The sequence below is a fragment of the Pinus tabuliformis genome, chromosome 5_2 (assembly GCF_031772625.1).
Source record: "Pinus tabuliformis cultivar Carrire ecotype Pingquan chromosome 5_2, CPIR1, whole genome shotgun sequence".
NCBI classification, from domain to species: Eukaryota; Viridiplantae; Streptophyta; class Pinopsida; order Pinales; family Pinaceae; genus Pinus; species Pinus tabuliformis.
Window position 1 is genome coordinate 114,692,138 of NC_142306.1, and position 15,812 is coordinate 114,707,949.

General features: G+C 41.4%; 1 protein-coding gene and 1 non-coding gene across 3 annotated transcripts in view; both read left to right on the plus strand.

Moving 5' to 3' along the window:
• The window catches only part of LOC149157759 (serine acetyltransferase 2-like), a 254,161-nt gene that overhangs the window by 215,575 nt on the left and 22,774 nt on the right, over window positions 1-15,812 (plus strand). The window lies entirely within an intron of this gene.
• On the plus strand, window positions 3,711-3,783 carry TRNAT-UGU (transfer RNA threonine (anticodon UGU)). The gene has a single exon. It is a non-coding gene; the product is annotated as a tRNA-Thr (tRNA).

Here is a 15,812-nt window from a genome sequence, read left to right on the forward strand (position 1 = left end):
TTTTCATCCAATTTTTAATCTTTGTTTTGTTCGATTGCGAATCGACGTTAAAAGTATATTGGTTCCTTTCCAATAGACGAATACTTTTCTTCGTAAGTACTGGATATTTCACTTCATCCATAAATTTTTTCCCTCCTTTTCTTCTTTTTTTTCCCGTAAAGCCTGTAGCTATTATTATATTGGATCATATACCAATTTAATTATACAGATATATCATAATTTAGGTATGGAAGTTATGCACGAACGTAATGCTCACAACTTTCCTCTGGATCTAGCCGCCGTTGAATCTATTTCAATAGGTGGATAATACTCTGATGGATTGTTATCATGTATTGCTTAATTGAAGCATACCAAGCCTTTCTTTCATTTTATTGAAAGGCTTGGTATGCTTCAATTGTTTGGTGTTATTCTTCATACTTCTTCCCATTCCATCAATAATGGATATGTGCAATTCTCCTGCATCCAGCAAGAATTGAACCCGCGAGTTCGCCAATTATGAGTTGGGCACTTTAACCATTCAGCCATGGATGCTGGATAAAGATCATCAACATATTCATTCTATAATATGAGTATAGACTCAGATCTAAAATTGGGTAGTTCGGGATTGGGACCCATTTACATTCTTTCTTTCTCTCATACTTGATTCATGTCAAATATTCTCAATAGACATTCAAATAACATTTCATTGAGTTAATTTGATAATAAGCAATGGACGAAACAAAATATGTGAATCAATTAGAATTGATTGTATTTATTGTTCGGTCCTTTGGTCTTCCACTCGTGGTGGGTGGGATAATAATGAAGAAGTTGACGTAAAAATATAAGAATTTGATCTATTTCAAAGGAGTATATTCATGCTCCTATTTCCCTAATATAATACTTTCTGGCTGGATATTTTCATTAATATATAGTCTCATTCCTACCTATTATTGCATCCTTTATTTCTGGAGCTTTGGCTCCCATTGGTCAAGAACCGGACTACTAGTTACGAATCAAGTATCGAACCAATGGGAAGATACTTGGATCCGATCTAAGATCATTATATGTTCGCTCTAGTTCTTGTTGTTCTTGATGTTGGAACAGTCTCCCTTTCTCTATGGGCTATGAGTTCTAGTATAAAGGGTATATCTGCATTTATAGGAGCTTCAATTCTCGTGCTTATTTTCATCGTTGGTTCAGTCCATGCGTGGCGAAGAGGAACATTGGAATGGTCCTTAATTTCCGAGTGGGGGAGGGAAGTACAAAATGACATAAAGCCAATGATGAATCCTATGAAGTTACCTTTACTCGATCAAACAATTTTGAATCCAGATATTTCAACTACCCCAAACGATCTGTCGATCGAATTGGGCCAAACTCTCCAGTTTATGAACGCTCCTTTACAATATTAATTGTGGTTTCATCAAATTCGCTTCATTAATAGATTCACAATTCGACTCTGATCGTTATGGTCCGGTACCAAGATCTGGACCTATATGAGCTTACCTCATTATAACAGCAGGGACTGTGACCATGAAAAAGGCTCCTTCTGTAGTGAGATTTATTATACGAACAAATGCCGGAACCAAAATATGTAGTTGCCCTAGAGCATGTACTATCATAGAGAAATGTTTGGTACAGATTATTATAGTACCGTTCGCAAAGTAGATAAGTTAATTCCTGTGGATGTCTATTCACCAGATTGCCCACCTGAACCAGAGGCTATTATAGATGCTATAACGAAACTTCGTGAAAGAAAAGAAAAGATAGTTCGATGGATATATGAGGCCCGAACTCCAACAAGGAAAGAATAAAATATTTCACTATAAATCATAGGGATCATCATATTGGATCTAGTATTCATACTAGAAACTATGGTCAAAAGTTATTACATCAATCTTATGAACCTCAATTCGAATCTACTTTCGAGATACCCTCTGCAATGTTTGGATCTACTTCAACTCTGCAATTATAGTTCTATCATTGGGATAATCTATACCATTTCGATTCGGATGAAATAGGATGAATAGATTCCGACTAGTGCTGAATTATCAGTCCCACCGTCAAATCTTGACTTCTGAGTTCTCGATCCTACTTTTTTATATGTACAGAGTATCGTGATTCAATTGGAACGGACAAAGAGGGACAATATGAGCAAAGAAGAGGGAGAGAACAGATTGATCCATCTATCTATTTTGATCGGGGTGTCTCCGTATGTAGATATACATCTAGATAGAATAGATTTAGATAGATGGATATGGAGACATGGATATTGACATCTTGCCAGGAACCAGATTTGAACTGGTGGTACGAGGATTTTCAGTCCTCTGCTCTACCAACTGAGCTATCTTGGCTCTTCCCTGTGGATCATCTTGGTACAGGGTTTTAACTTGTGTAAACTAAAAAGAAGTAAAAAGGTATTTTTACTAGTTTTTAGAATGATCTTTATTATTTTCGATCTGGAAGTCACTAATATGATAAAAATGGACTGCAATTGAATAATTTCAAAATTATCTAATCTATGTAGATCATATATCACAAAATCAATTGATCATATGATCAGCTTATTAACAGATCAACTCAACTGGTCATAAGATGGATGAAAAGATTCATGTTCTAATTTCTTCTCTTCATGAAAAAAAAAAAATAGCGAGGTAAAAGAATCGAGAAATTAGAATGGATTCGAACCAATGGAATTGGAGAAGATAGATCAATCCGTTCGGGAACGAACCTGGGTGGGGATAGAGGGACTTGAACCCTCACGGTCTATAAAGCCAACGGATTTTCCTCCTACTGCAATTTGCATTGTTGTTGACATTGACATGTAGAATTGGACTCTATATTTATCCTCATCCAACCATTTATTCCAAAAACGAATTCAATTCTTCATCTAGAGTAGATAAGTTCATAATTGGATTACTTAATGTCAAATCAGTACTTCAACTTGAATCTGGCATCTATCTTATGAATAAAATGCTTGGAACGATTCAAGTTCTGATCGCCAGTTTTGTCTGATGTTATATAACATCTCTCTCCATTTTTGAGGTGTAAATAGATCGTTCTATAACTACAGTATTGGACCAAATGAGATTCATTCGTTAGAATAGCTTCCATTGAGTCTCTGCACCTATCCCCTTCCTATCTTAGGAGAAGAAACATTGTCTTCATGAACCGGATTTGGCTCAGGATTACCCATTCAAAATATCCCAGGGTTCCCTGGATTTGGAAGCTATCACTTGGTAGGTTTCCATACCAAGGCTCAATTCGATCAAGTCCGTAGCGTCTACCAATTCCGCCATATCCCCTTCTCGAAGAACAAGATCATACCTTGATCTAATCCTATTATGTAATATCCATCAGCATTATTCATTGGATATTTGCTCAATATTGGGTGGGAGAAATATCCTCCCCTACTCCCCTTCTCTCCCCTTCTCTCCCCATCTCTATCTCTACCCCAATCGAATATGACTGGGAATCATTATATTATTTATCCATTTGAAATGCAATGTTATTATCCTCCCCTAGTCGATTTGGAAGAGTGAGTAAAACGATCGATATCAATTGACCCTTACTTCTCCTTTCTTTCCTTGAAAGAATCTACATTCAAACAATGTTCCATTGTAATCGTAATCTGGATTGCGTTATTGAATTTGATTCGCGCTATAATCGTTAGGATTCCAAAGGAATCTATGGATCTCACCCCAATGAAATGGGGAGTGATATTCCATCGAGCCTGCTTAGCTCAGAGGTTAGAGCATCGCACTTGTAATGCGATGGTCATCGGTTCGATCCCAATAGCTGGCTCTTTTCCGTTCCTCTCATTTCCATAATCCACAAAGTTTTGTTAGGATCAAGATGGAATGGAGAATACTCTTACGATCGTTCGTCGGGTCCGTCATGCCATGATCATTTACTCCCAACTAGGAACGGGATGAATGAAATGATTGGAGCTATTAGGATCAATAACAAATTGGAGAAAGATCTTCGTTTTCCATATAAAAGAATTCCAGTAGTACTCATACGGGTTATACTATTCTTTCTTCTTCCTAGCACTATAGGATACATTTTGGAATGAGTACAACAACAATTATGAAGACCAAAACTAGTTACATTTTCAACACCTAGGAGGGCTTGACCTCCTTATTTGGTCCAGTGATTGCCACGACTACCTTTTCTTGAAAGAAAATATTCAATTCGACATTTGATTTGACTTTGTTTTGCTTGATTTCACCCTTGGGGGCTTGCTTCTTCAGTTATCCCTTCAACGTCTAGCTTGGAGGGTCCTATTTTTCCTTATTTGATGAATTTGGCTTGCTAAGATTGCTTCAAATGCTAACAACCAACTTGATTAGGAGGTTATTGACATTTTCTTGGAGTAAATCACACTTGATGCTTGATGATCAGCCTTTTGGGGCTCCAAATTTGCACACTAAGCTCCAATGTTTCAATATTAGCTTCATATTCTTCCTTTAATCCATCAAAATAGCCCCAAAAGAGAATGATGTCATGCTTCATGTGTGGTACAAGTGCTTGGAGATGCCACCTTGGCTAGAGCATTGAGCTGATTTGGCTTGTACAAGTCACCTACTTGACACATTTTCCTTATCCACTTTGTCACTGAGCTTCAAATTATGTTGCTTGCAATGCTACATGGAAAGCCCCTTTTCCCCAAACATGGGTCCACTGTTGTAACTGGAGTTCTGTGAGGGTGTTTTGACTGCTACAAAAGACAAGTGGTTATCTTGGCAAAAAGAATCAAATGGACACCCTCTTTGCGTCAAAAGACGTAGCATGATGCCTTGGGAGATGCAAGTGCATTGGGAACTTTGAGACTATCAGGATGCATGGCCAAGGTCAAAGGGGAGTGCAAAATACATAAGACATGTGGCACATGTGGGGTAGGGGGGTGCACCGGGATCAAAAGGGATAATGTTAGGGAAAAGTACATATGGTGATCACCCTTACAAGGCTTTATTGATGCAAGTGCTCCCTTAAACCATGATTCCTAGCAATGCCTATTCCATGATACCCGCACACCATCCTAGGATATAAGAATATCCATCAAGGCAGGGAGTTACCACCCACTAGGGGGAAGTCAACAATGCCATAGAGGCAGACATATCATGAAAAAAAAATACCAAGAATATCCATGGCCATCCGCACCAACAGGGATCTAAGACCCACATTCACAAACAACACACACCCACATGGCCTTACTGTTGAGATTTGTAGCTTGGGAGGCACTCCAAACCCTAGGCTAGAGGTTTGTGGAGGAATGGGCACGCAAAATGGTTTTGTGGGCTTGGAACCCAAGCTTGGGGTTTTGTACCCATCAGAGTGGGGCAAAACCATGAGGTGGTTGAGTGATTTGATGCTTGGAGGTGATAGAGGACCCCTAGAAGAGAAAGGGGCAACTTTAAGCACTCAAATCCAAGGTCTACAATGTGAGAAAGTAATTTATTTATGTCAGTGTTGGGCTTGCACAAGTTAGAACAGGTCAACTAGGGCAAGATTAGCTCTCATGACAAGTTGGACAAGCCCATAGAGAATGATATAAATCAAGGAACTCATGGAGGCTTAAAAGACATATGCAAGAGTAACACAAAAGAAACTTGCACAAGGAGGACTATGTCAGACTTGGCCGCAGATCTCAAGTGCTTAGCGAAGGAGGGGCGGATCTGTTTTAGGGCTCATCTCTCATGACTGTTAACTTGAGTTAAGGAGCAGTCCAGGCAGAGGAGAATGGTGTTGTTTTGGGCATAGTTTGAGGTGCTTTCCTTTGTTTGAACAGGCTGAGAAGATCACAAACCTGTGGAGACTAGGCCGAGCTCTTGTAGTGGCTATTTGGAGGGCCGAATAAGCCTAAACAGGGTGTTGTAGGTGTCTACCAAGTAAGCGAGTGGCAAAGGCTTGTAGATTCAAGGAGGCTGCAATGTTTTGTGGGAGATTTGGTCACAGATGGAGGGATGATGTGGGCTACAAGTGTGTCCTAACCAGTGATTAGACTTTAGGAGCATGAACAACAATTTATAAGGTATGTTATTTCTTCTTTGTTGCTAGGTGTTGGGTCCTAGTTTGGATCAGATTGGATGGAGTTCCTAGTTGGACAGTGATGTGTACATCCTAGAAGCAAAATCATCATCAACAGTTGCACCTAGTTTGGATCAGATTGGATGGAGGTCCTAGTTGGAGAATGATGTGTACATCCTAGAAGCAAAATTATCATCAGCAATTGCACAAGGTCAAGAGGAGCAGCAAGAGGTTGCAGGAAAGTTTGGTCATCTTCTTGCGCTGATGATTTGCTAGTGGATGTAGTGTCTGTTGATTTTGGATAGCATCAGATGTTCTCTAGCTCTGAAATTTTGTGGAGGTGCTAGAACACGTGAAATCTCCAAGACCCAAAAATCGTTTGGAGAAATTCCACCTGGATTGTGAGTTATTAAAATAATTAATATTTTTAATGGGGTTCCTAAGTCTAAACGTAGGAAAATAAAAATATTAATGGGTATTAATAAAAATATGGGTGAGAAGCTTCTAAGAGACGTGGATCAAGTCTGTTTTAATCTTAGCCATTGATTAGGGACTTAATCTCGGCCGTTGATTCATCAACAGGAAAAGTATAAGAGGAGGCTTAAGGGTCATTTGGAGATACACCAAGTTGATCAGTCAGTTCGATTTTTCTGGGGCGTGGTTCGCTGAGAAAATCGAACCCGTGATTTGAGTTGCAGTGAGAGGGGCAGAAGTAGAGATTTGGATCGGAGAGGAAGTTCTGAGCCAAAGAGTACGTAGTAGAGAGGCGGCTTGAACATTAGGTAGGCATCGCAGAGGCCTACACAGGCCAAGAGGGGCTCACGTAGGCCAGGAGGGTCTCTTGCAGTGGCAGTGCAAAGGATTTGTAAGAAGTCCAAGATTTCGCTGGAGAAGCAAGGTTCTGAGCCAGGAGGGCTGAACAACAGTCTTCCTCCAGCAAATTGATCCAGCAGGAGGGGTGACGCAGTTTTCTAAAGGCAAGACGTTGGCCCACGCAGTGATTGCATAGGGACTTCACAGTGTTTTCCAGCAGGAGATAGATCGCTCATTGGATCAACTGTGACTTGAGGAACGAGGTAAACCCTCATATGTATTTCTTGTTGCCGTGATTTCTCTATAAGGTTAGCCGGTGTGAGAGGCAACCTGTTGTACTCAGATTCTGCTTGCTTAATAATACAAACCCTCTATCCGCTGCACCGGTTTTCCCGCATTGGGTTTTTCTGGGGACGTGTTGTCCAAAAATAATGGTGTCCCTTGTGTGTTTGTCTCATCTATTGTTTCAGATTATGATCTGTATGTTAGTGTAGTCTGCAATAGTGTTTTTCATCACTGTTAATAAATTAAATAACTTGTTGAATGAAATAACGAGTTGGAGATGCTAAACTAGTGACTGCAGTAGGATTACAGTTTGTAAAGAGTAAAAAATTTTCACATGGTATCGGAGCGTTGCAGATCATAGGATACTGAAGCGATCAGCCAGGAGATCCAACAATTTGGCTGTAGAGAGGCAGCTGTCCCGAGTGACAGCGCTGTTCCAGAGCCAGAGACGTAGAAGGGAGAGTGACACAATGCACCATTCTGAGCCAAGTGAGGGTGGCACAGTAGCTCAGAGCAGTCCACGTAGTAACTGCGTCAGCTATCTAGGCCAGCGCTGAAGCAGAGGGGCAGATCAGGGTCACGCAGAGCCACGTCATCTTTCTGGACCAGGAAGGAGTGACGTAGTGGCCAGGAGGAACTGATCTAGCTCACGCAGTGACTGCGCAAAGCTTGAGGAGCTCAGATTCTTCAGTTGCGGGGGTAGAGGGAGCAGCGCAGATCAGATCTGAGGTGTTGGTGTGACATTGTTGCTGTGGTGCAGAATAGTGTCTGAGGAGACTGAACCAAGGTAGAGGGATTCACTGCCTTAACAGATTTCTTGCCTAATGAAATCTAGGTCCGGGTTGCTGAGCAGCAGCAAAGGAGGATTGGAGAGGAGTGATTCAACATTGTTTGGCGGAAGGATTTCCGTGAAGGAAATCAGGACTCAGAGGGAGTCTAGAGGGAACTTGTTCCTTAGAGGATTTCTAGCGCAAAAGAAATCAAGATCCAAGTTTTGCTGGGCAACAGCGAAAGAGGGAGAAGAGAACTTGTTCGACACTCATTTGAGCAAAGATGGCAGTTAATGGACTAAGGGATCAGGATAGATTGGATGGAGCATCCAACTTTGTCATCTAGAAGGCCAGGATCCTGGCAGTCTTGGACAAGAATCACATCAAGGATTATGCCTTAAAGGTGGCTGCTGTTCCAATCGATGCTAATCCTCTCAAGAAATACGAGGAGGCTTAAGCAAAGGTGAAGTGCATGATCTTGGACGGGGTCAAGGATAATGTGGTCCCACATATTGCTGAAAAGGACACAGTAAGGGAGATGTGGGAGGCCTTGACCACTTTGTATGAGGGAACTTCCATTCAACGGAAGATGTGGCTTGAGAACAAACTGAGATAGTATCAGATGCAGAAGGGAGAAGAAATTGATCCCTTCCTTCTCAGGTTGCAAGGGATTTGAGACCAGCTGACTTCCGTAGGGTCTACACCAGATCCTGAGTTCATGGTCAGGACTGCCCTGAATGCAGTCATTGAAGACTAGGAGACCTTTGTCTAGAGCATCTTGGGCAGGGCTTCTCTCCCTAGTTGGGAGGAGATGTGGGCAGCTCTTCGACAGGAAGAGATCAGGCGGTTAACCAAGGCGGGAAGTAGTGACAAAGGAATCAGAGTCAAGAAGGAGGAAGAGGAGGATGCAACTCTCGCATCAACAGGACAACAAGGGCAGTAGAAGAGGAAAAAGAAAGACAACCAAAGTTAGATGCTTCAGATGTGGGGAGCTGGGACATTTCGCCACTCAGTGCCCTCGGAAGAAGGGCAAGGAAGAGAAGTATGATTCCAAGGCTACTCCAACGAAAGCTGACAAGGAGGACGATGATGTGGATTGTGCCATGAGTGCTCATGCACCTCTGGAGAAGAGGTGGGGCAACAGTGAGCTGTAGTCGGGAGGACTACACTAGGGCAGGATCCTTGAGTTGCCCAAACTCTTGGATCACATACGGCTACGGGAGCCCTTAATGACAGTAGCAGAATGACGAGATTCAGTTGGTGCGAGGGATGATGGAGCGACAGTGGCAGAGCTAGAGTGCCAAAGTCTGAAGCAGCGCAGTAGAGTGTTGAGCAATGTAGGAGGCACAGAGCAGATACAACAACAACGCAGTGGCGTTAGAGGGTTAGCACAGATTAGCAGCAGAGGTAGCTTCAACATCATGGGGTATCCAGACTAACTAGAATGTCAGCTTTTGGGTGACTTTTTCAGTTGCTTACTTCTTAGCAACTAAGTTGCAGTGCAGCAGTTAGCAGTGGCAGTCATATGGGCAGCATGATGCAGCATATTGAGAGGGAATTGTAGTACAGATGTAGCAATGGCAGTGTCATGGGCAGCAGTACAGGTTTTAGCAATGCAGTGGATGAAGGGTAGCAGGCTGAGCATCAACAACACAGAGGACCGATGTCGTGGATTAGTGTGATACTTCTGCTAGGAAGTATTGCTAGAGCACATTCCTCGCTAAGAGGGAGTGTTGATTTTGGGTAGCATCGGATGTGCTCCAGCTCTAAAATTTTGTGGAGGGGCTAGAACACATGAGATCTCCAAGACCCATAAATCGTTTGGAGAAATTCCACCCGGATTGTGAGTTATTAAAATAATTAATAATTTTAATGGGGTTCCTAAGTCTAAACGTAGGAAAATAAAAATATTAATGGTTATTAATAAAAATATGGGTGAGAAGCTTCTAAGAGACGAGGATCAAGTCTGTTTTAATCTTAGCCATTGATTAGGGACTTAATCTCGGCCATTGATTCATCAATAGAAAAAGTATAAGAGGAGGCTTAAGGGTCAGTTGGAGATACACCAAGTTGATCAGTCAGTTCGGTTTTTCTGGGGTGTGGTTTACTGAGAAAATCGAACCAATGATTTGAGTTGCAGTGAGAGGGGCAGAAGTAGAGATTTGGATCGGAGAGGAAGTTCCGAGACAAAGAGTACATAGAAGAGAGGCAGCTTGAGCATCAAGGAGGCAACGCAGAGGCCTACGCAGCCCAGGAGGGGCTTAGGTAGAGCTGACGCAGGCCAAGAGGGTCTCTTGCAGTGGTAGTGTAGAGGATTTGTAAGAAGTCCGAGATTTTGCTAGAGAAGCAAGGTTCTGAGCCGAGAGGGCTGAACAACAGTATTTTTCCAGCAAATCGATCCAGCAGAAGGGGTGACGCAGTTTTCTAAAGGCAAGGCATTGGCCCACGCAGTGATTACGTAGGGACTTTGCAGTGTTTTCTAGGAGGAGCTAGATCGCTCATTAGATCAACTATAACTTGAGGAATGAGGTAAACCCTCGTATGTATTTCTTGTTGCCGTGGTTTCTCTGTAAGGTTAGATGGTGTGAGAGGCAACTTGTTGTACACAGATTCTACTTGCTTCGTAATACAAACCCTCTATCTGCTGCACCGGTTTTCCCGAATTGGGTTTTTCCGAGGATGTGTTGTCCAAAAATAACGGTGTCCCTTGTGTGTTTGTCTCATCTATTGTTTCAGTTTATGATATGTATGTCAATGTAGTCTGGAGTAGTATTTTTCATCACTGTTTATAAATTAAATAACTTGTTGAATGAAATAACAAGTAGGAGATGCTAAACAGTGACTGCAGTAGGATTTCTATTTGTAAAGAGTAAAAAATTTTCACAGCTAGTTTAGTACATTAGTGGAGCATCCAAAAGAATAGTTGTTTGGTAGGGTTGTAGTGGCTTGCTCCAAGCCCTAAGTGCAGGTCATTGAAGGACAAATGGTTTGCTAGAAGAGGCAAAAGTTGGTGAGGTCAGGACTCATTCTTGAAGGACGAAGAAAGGAGGTCAAGGGAGCAGATCATGCCAGCCCAAGTTCATTGTGGGAGAAGGACATCTTGCAGTGATAAGTGGCAGCCCTCCGTGCCCTGAATGTGTCTTCATCGGGCAACACAAGAAGACACTGGTGGGACAAAAGTCCCTAAGAGTTGTGTCCTTGAAGGACTAAGGAGCAACTAGTTGGGCAAGAAGTCCCAAAGGAGTTGAGGAGCAACAATGGGTAGTTGAAAGTTGTTCACAAAGGGAGTTGTGAACAATTTGACAGGAGTCTCGATGTGTTTATGCATTGAAGGACGAACGATAAGATAAAGAGCAGGTAAGTTTGAGTTCAATGATCTAATGGAGAAGGTTCATTGATAGAGGTAGATTGGAGTTGCTGAAGATCGAGAGCTGAAGGACTGGGCAGGTGTGTTGAGGGTATGACCAAGGCAACTATGAAGTCGACTACATCAACTAGGCGGTCAGTGTATCTTGTTCAGGGTAGATTGGTTGTCGAAGTGATCGACACCAAACCTTAGTTGTATATCTTTGTTTTAGTGGATGTATGAGGGACATTATCCTTGGTACGGGAGCCCTAAACTGTTGTATTATCAGTTGATTAATATGACGAAGTTGGGTTGTTACTGAAATTGTAAAAAATTGTCCATATTTGTGCACATGTTGATTTACTGTTATTTATTGTTTCGATGTGCAAAGTAGTTTGTTGTGATACTTGGATTGGTAGCGTCAGTGATCTACGATTTTATCCTAGACTCCAGTATCATGGAAAAACAACATGGTATCATAGCTACATTGAAGGGCTAGTGCATCAGAGTGTGCATAAGTAGCTCAGAGGGAGTAGAGATTGTTTAGATCATGGAGCAGAGGGTTCAGCGGAAGACATGGAGATGTGGTCTTGACTGGCTTGGCAACAAGATTGGTTAGGAGTTCTGGTGTATTGGTTGTGAGCCTGGGGAACAACAGTTTGTTGTAGGGCAGGTGGCGGATCATGGACTTCCTTTGACTTGTTATGCATTGTTGGGAGAACTCGAAAATTGCTTTGGCATGGACGAGATTGGTTCATGTGATGGACTGCAGATTGGCAGACTAGTTTCTTCAGTGTATCTTGATGTTGCATATCCAAGATTGGAGGGATGTGCACGAGTCGTGTTTGATCCAGTAGGATGAGTGCTTGCAGGATTGGGTTGCGGTGATGATGGTGTGAAAATTTCTAAATAGAAATCCTACTGCAGTGATTAATATTATTTCTTCTACTTATTACCTCAGAAATAAGCTATCTACAGTGTTTTTAAGGCAAATATCGAAATATATTCTACTGCAACCTTCACAATTAAAACATTGCAGAAAGTAAATGTAAGGAAATACACTAGCACAAATACAACCACAATGACAGTAATTTTTGGACAATCGTCCCCACAAAAACCCAATGTGGGAAAGCCGGTGCCGCAGATGAGGGTTTTTATTATTCTTCAGCAAATTCTCTTATACAAATTACAACTAGCAAAATAGGAATGAGAAATTTTATAGACACTTCTTGACAAAGTTCTACCCCAGATGAAGCACTTCTTCCTCGGAATCCTTCTGATCCTCTTTGCGTCAAACTACTCTCCCAGGCTCAGTGTCAAGCTGCCCACGCAAGCTCTATGTCAAACTAGATCTGTGCTGCCTCTTTCTGCGTCATCCTGTTCCTACTTTGCGTCTTGTTGCCTTGCACTCTCTGAATGTGCCGATGCCCTCTCTCTCTGTCTCACTTGCAACTCTCCCTTTGATTCGATTTTCTCTTGCCGAACTTCGACCAGTGAGAAAATCGATCTTACTCGGGTAACTGAGTATCTGCCTCTGGTGTGTTCTCTAAGTGCCCATCAAGTCTCTTCTTATAATCCTCTCGTTGATCATTCAATGACCCAGATTAGATTCTAATCAATGGTTAGGATCATTTGACTTGATCTCTACCTTCTTTTAGAAGTTCCATCCATAGTTTAGATTAATACCCGTTAATTATTTTAATTTCCTAAGTTTAGACTTAGGGTCCCATTAAAAAAAAATTATTATTTTAATAAAAATGTTTCCGAGTGAAATTTCCAAAAATGATTTCTGGGTATTGGAGAATGCATGTGTCTAAGCCTTCTTGCAAATTTTGAGGCCTAGAGCACATCCGATGATACCCCAAATCAACAGATGGCCCGTGTTCGACCACAACTCACACTGACCTTGTAGAACACGAGATTAGTGACAGGTTGAGCCGGTGGAGATCATGTAGACTTAGAGGGAGTCTAGCTTCAGAGGGAGCAACCTTATGGAAGTGAAGAGGTCTTCAGGTTCAGATGAGATGAGGTAGAGGCACTACTAAGATTGAAGGGTTCATTCTACAGAGTATGATGCAGTGATGGATGTAAGATGGGCTAGTGTCGCCAGAGACGATGATGATGGAGACTTCGTAGTGTTGGAAGTACCTCCCTTGCTAAGAGGGAGTACTGAGATTTGTAGCTTGGGAGGTACACCAAACCCTAGGCTAGAGAATTGTGGAGGAATGGGCACACAAAATGGTTTTGTGGGCTTGGAACCCAAGCTTGGGGTTTTGTACCCATCGGAGTGGGGCCAAAACCATGAGGTGGTTGAGTGATTTGATGCTTGGAGGTGATAGAGGACCTAGAGGAGCAAGGGGTAACTTCAAGCACTCAAATCTAAGGTCTACAATGTGAGAAAATAATTTATTTGTGTCACTGTTGGGCTTGCACAAGTTAGAACAGGTTGGCTAGGGCAAGATTAGCCCATAGAGAATGATATAAATCAAGGAACTCATGGAGGCTTAAAAGACACATCCAAGAGTAACACAAAAGCAACTCGCAAAAGGAGAAATATCTCAGACTTGGTCGCAGATCTCAGGTGCTTAGTGGAGGAGAGGGATGGATCTATTTTAGGGCTTGTTGTCGCGCAGATTGACACGACAACACTCAGACTGGGGGCTGTCACTCTGATCCCCGATCCCTCCGTTTAAGCCTGTCTCCCACGGCTAAGGGGGGTAGTCCCTGTGAGATGATGAGACCAACTGTCGATCAGTTGGTTGGGAGACACGAGACACGATCAAGATAAGCACTAAAATGATTTGATCAATTGAGCAGACCAGTGCCTTAAAAGATTGTTATTAAAATGATTACTTGTTAAATGAGATAAAAACATAAACCGTGAACAACAATCATTTGTCATCAGCTAAATCACATGACCAAAACGATATCCGACAACTGAAAGTTTTAAAGAGATGAATGCTTTAAACCACCACGAGTCATAAACCATTAACCAGATATCATATTCGTATCTCGACTTGAAAATTTTAGATCTCAGCATGAAAGATATGACATGAAAACCACTGAAACTGGCAAAAATAATTTTCCACAAAATTTTTATATTTTTTCGATTTTTTTTTTTTTTATTATAAAATTTAAATCTAAACAAAATAAAGTCCTAAACTAAAAAAAAAAAAAAGTTTAACTAAAAATCTAACGAAACCCTAACGCATTTCTTTTGCATTTTCATATATATCTTAAAAGGAATAAAATCAAAACGAAATTATAAACAAAACTAAATTTAAATGAAATTAAAATCTAACTAAAACAAAGTCCTAAGTCTAAAGTTGAATCTAAACATAAACTATACAAAAATATAAACCTAAATCTAAAAACATAAAAGCCTAAATCGTATTTCTTTGTTTTTATTTTTAATTCTTTATAAAACTAAAATAAACAAAAATCTACGTTAAACAATTTAAAGCTAGAATTTAAAAAAAATAAAATAAAGGTAAGCCATGAAACATATTCGAGCTGCCATGTTTGAGCGAATAACGTAACCCTAGATCGATGATCATAAAACGCCGATTTCGATTTACCTGCTACGCAAACAGAGAAGGATCAATGTTCACCTGATAATACGTTTACCTGCGGCTCTGAATTAATTTCTGCTGACCGGCGTAACCCTGGCTCATCTGGGGTCCACGGGAGAAGAACGGTTTATGTGAGATTTGACTGCGCTCACGCTCTCACTGATGCCCATATGCAGGTTTTGCAGGTGTTTTTCAATGGACAGAAGACAACAAATGCTGACAACGTGAGAGAAAGCCACCTGAAACCGTGACCCTTCTTCGCAAAAATGATTTACTGTCGTCACACAGAAACAATGGTAATGCTGTACAATGGATAGCAGCGTTGGATGGTGTCTAAAAAAGGAACGACGTGACCAGCCTCAGATGTAAACGATGAGAGCACGCCCATAAACCTTCGACCAGAGATAGCTGATGGCGGCCAGGGAAAAATCGATCTTGAAAAAAAAAAAAACTTCTTTGAGTCCCCCTCTGATCAGCCTCGACTCTTCACACGCACGCAGATTCTTTGCAGATTATATGAGTGTTTGAAACGCATGGGTACCCAAATCGTTGTGCAGGTGAAATGGCTGATATGCCGGTGATGATGCGCTGAACTGAGCATGATTTACCCTGACCCGTGGTATGACGGTTAGCTGGCCTTTACACTGTGCTGCAGGTTTTCACAGGTTCATGTCATTATCTTTTGGCAACCTGAAAAGAACAAGCTCACTGAAAACCCTAATCAAATATTCAGAAGAAACCCTAATGAAAACTGCAAAAAAAAATTTGAAACCCTAGAACAGCGAATTAATGTACAAATTTTTGGCCCCTTAACAGCCAGATTTAGCAATAAGAACAGGAAAATTTTAAAGAAATAAAGATTTCAGATTTTCACTGTGAAGGACTTCAGAAAATCTCTCATGCAAATTAAAAAATAAACCGAATGATAGACCCAGGATCAAATCCAACTGGGCTTAGCAAAAAATGCTTGCGGGAGTTGGCTGGTTCAGCCGAGAACTTCCCCGAACGCCCACAAAA